This window comes from Primulina eburnea, unplaced genomic scaffold, assembly GCF_022965805.1.
Source record: "Primulina eburnea isolate SZY01 unplaced genomic scaffold, ASM2296580v1 ctg583, whole genome shotgun sequence".
Taxonomy (NCBI): domain Eukaryota; kingdom Viridiplantae; phylum Streptophyta; class Magnoliopsida; order Lamiales; family Gesneriaceae; genus Primulina; species Primulina eburnea.
This window is the reverse complement of record NW_027331371.1, coordinates 13260-17381: the sequence shown is the minus strand read 5'-3', so window position 1 is coordinate 17381 and position 4122 is coordinate 13260.

Below are 4122 nucleotides of genomic sequence, written 5' to 3'. Positions count from 1 at the left end.
ATTGCCAAAAATCGTCACCGAGTCTTTCCCTCAATCCCGCCTCGAATGATCGCCTGAAACATGAAACTCGAAAGACATTTTAACGTGCATCACATAATCATGAATAATTTAAAATAATGCATTTAAATAAATCATGCATCGCCAAAACTCATTTAAAATTAATTTAAATGATTTAATAATTAAATGAATGCATGGGTTATACGTGTATTGAATTTGGGCACTACATGTTTATCTTGGACACCCCATTCCCACGGGACAGGCCTCAGGTTGGATGGCTCAGGAGGAGGATGAGGAGGACGTTGAGTAGCCGGTTGATTTAGTTCTTCAATACTGTTTTGTTTCGATATGGTTGTACCACATATTTTTCATTTTAGTTTGAGTTGTTCTGGATTTCGATTGGGTTGTATAACTATCGTTTGTAGACCATTTCCGCAATTATCTCTGATTGTTATTAACTAAGTTAATTGCATGCTTAATTCTTGATTAGTAGGTGATTCTGAAACGGGTCACTACATTTATGGTATCAGAGCATGCATATGATTTTGGGATATAGATTCTGTTTTGGGATTTCCGTTGACCATTTTACCATTTTTCCCCATTCTATCTTGTAGCGATGGCTGACCACCTTGGTGATGAGAGTAGTCAGGGGAGTGTAGGTCGTTGGGGTGACCAAGACGATCGTAGGCGTCATCGTGAACATCGTCATCGTCGTGATGGCCCTAGGCGTTTTGAGATGCACCGTTTCATTCAGATGGGGCCTAAGCCTTTAGTCGGTGGTGAGACTCCCGATGTTGCTGAGGATTGGTTAGAGCGCATGGAGAGTTGTTTCCGTGCATTCCAGTGCACCGAAGAGCAGCAGATGGAGACCCTTGGTTTTCTTCTCGAGGGCCGTGCGCGCAAGTGGTGGCGATCGACTTCTGCACCGATAGTCCAGTCTCAGGATAAGGTGACTTGGGCCGAATTCCGTGCAGCTTTCATGCAGCTATATTTTCCTCCAGCCCTTCGCCAGGCAAAGGCGATTGAACTTCTGAGTCTTAAGCAGGGTAGTATGTCTGTTGATGCATATCAGCAGAAGTTCTTCGAGTTGTTACCCTTTGCTCCTCGTATTAGAGGCAGTTCTGAGGCCAAGTATGACCATTTCCTTCAGGGTCTTAACCAGGAGATCTTTGATCGAGTCACTGTCTTCGATGATCCTACTTCTTATGATGGGTTAGTTAACCGGTGTCGCCAGGCAGAGATCAGTCTGCAGCGTGGTAGGTCTATTCTGTCTTCTCGACCTCCGAATACTTTGAGCCCTCGATCTCAGTCTTTCAAGAAGTCTGGTTCTTCTTCTTCTGGATCTGGATCTCGATCTAGCGGTGTTTTTTGTTTTGGTAAGAAGAAGGTTTCTTGTGTGCATTGTGGGAAGAACCATCCATCTGAGCAGTGCCGATCAGCCGCGGGAGCTTGTTTTCAGTGCGGAGAGATGGGTCATCTTAAGAAGAATTGTCCTCAGTTGCGAGGTGGAGCAGGATCTGGTTCTGGATCTCAGACGACTGTTCAGCAGAGGATGCAGGGTCAGGCAATGGGCAGTTCAAATCTTCTACCTCATGCCCAAGGTCAGGTATTTGCGCTGAACCAGGATCAGGCTGCAGATGAGACAGGGAGAGTCATAGCAGGTACTTTTTGTTTATGCGGTATTCATGCTTTTGTTCTTATTGATACCGGAGCATCACATTCATTCATTTCTGCACGATTTGTTAAGCGTCATAAGTTACCGTATGTTTCTCTAGACGTCATTCTTTCCGTTTTTACTCCGATGGGTCATTCAGTGTTAGCAAAGCGTCTAGTGATGGGTTGTCCTTTAGATTTTGAGGGTAACGAGTTGACTGCGAATCTTATGATCCTAGAGATGGAAGATTTTGATTGTATTCTGGGTATAGACCTGTTGACTACCTACCGAGCTACTATGGATTGTTACCAGAAGCTTGTTCAGTTTCGTACGACTGAGAGCTCTAGTTGGTTTTTCTATGGTGAGGGAGCGCGACCTCCGATGCCAGTGGTATCTGCTCTGAAAGCCTGTCGTGCTTTAGAGTCGGGCGGGGAAGGCTACCTCATCTATGCGATTGATTCATCCACAAGTAGTGTTGGTACAGATGATATTCCAGTGGTTTGTGAGTTTCCTGATGTTTTCCCAGATGAGATTCCTGGTTTTCCTCCGATTAGAGAGGTGGAATTTGGCATCGAGTTAATGCCAGGGACTACACCGATTTCTCGTGCCCCTTATCGTCTGGCTCCGTCAGAGATGAGGGAACTGAAGCAGCAATTGCAGGATCTTCTTGATAAAGGTTATATTCGCCCGAGTGTTTCACCTTGGGGAGCTCCAGTCTTGTTTGTCAAGAAAAAGGATGGATCGATGCGATTGTGTATTGATTATCGCCAGCTGAATCGTGTGACGATCAAAAACAAGTATCCATTACCTCGTATTGATGACTTGTTCGATCAGCTTCAGGGTACCTCTGTTTACTCCAAGATTGACTTGCGATCTGGTTATCATCAGATGAGAGTCAGAGATGATGATATTTCCAAGACTGCATTTCGTACTCGATATGGGCATTACGAGTTTCTAGTTATGCCATTCGGATTGACAAATGCACCAGCGGTGTTCATGGATCTGATGAACCGAGTTTTTCGGGATTTTCTAGATCAGTTTGTTGTGGTTTTCATCGACGATATCTTGATTTATTCTCACAGTGTGGAAGAGCATACCCAGCACTTGAGGATTGTGTTGCAGATTCTTCGCGAGAAGCAATTGTATGCTAAGCTGAGTAAGTGCGAGTTCTGGATTAATCGTGTAGTATTCCTTGGTCATGTGATTTCCAAGGAAGGAGTTTCTGTGGATCCTAGCAAGATTGAGGCAGTGCTGAATTGGTCACGTCCGACGACAGTGGCCGAGATCCGTAGTTTTCTAGGTCTGGCAGGGTATTATCGTCGCTTCATCGTGAATTTCTCCCATGTAGCAAGACCATTGACGCAGCTTACTCGGAAGGATGTTCCATTTGAGTGGTCATCTGAGTGCGAAGATAGTTTCAGAGAGCTTCGTCGACTTCTGACTTCTGCACCTGTTTTGGCGTTACCGTCAGGATCTGATGGTTTCAGTGTTTACACCGATGCCTCCTTTCAAGGCTTAGGGTGTGTGTTGACGCAGAATGGTCAAGTGATCGCTTATGCTTCCAGACAGTTAAAATCTCACGAGGAAAAGTATCCTATTCATGATCTAGAGTTGGCAGCTATTGTGTTTGCGCTGAAGATCTGGCGTCATTATTTGTACGGTGTTCAGTTTGAAATTTTTACTGATCATAAGAGTCTGAAGTATCTGTTCACTCAGGCTGAGTTGAACATGAGACAACGTCGTTGGATGGATCTACTTAAGGATTATGACTGTGTGATCAAGTACCATCCAGGTTCTGCGAATCTCACAGCCGATGCTCTTTGTCGCAAGCCTCTGCACTTCAGACCAGTGCTATGTCTAGTGCTGTCCAGGATTGTTGTTCGTTGGGGTTTAAATTCAAACATCGGAAAGGTATGGAGAGCATTCGTGTTGCTACCATTTTTCTGAGCCAACTTTGTTCACTCGGATTCGAGATGCTCAGATGTCTGATCTCAAGACTCAGAGATTTGCTCGGTTACATGGTGGAGATATCAATTTCTATTATCAGTCTAATGGTCTTCTGTGTTTGTCTAATCGGGTTGTAGTACCAGAGGATGATACTTTGAGGGAAGAGATCTTGTCTCAGGCTCATCGAAGCAAGTTGAGTGTTCATCCGGGAAGCAATAAGATGTATAAAGATTTGAGGACATGATTTTGGTGGAAAGGGATGAAGCGCAGCATTTATCAGTTTGTCTCCAAGTGTCTAGTTTGTCAGCAGGTTAAGGCAGAGCACCATCGACCGGGAGGATTATTGTTGAATTTACCTATTCCTGAGTGGAAGTGGGAGCATATCACGATGGACTTCATTACTCACTTGCCATTGTCTTCGAGGAAGAGTGATGCTATTTGGGTAGTGGTGGATCGACTCACCAAGTCTGCTCATTTTCTGCCATATAACCGTGATTTCACTTTCGATCGTATGGCTCGATTGT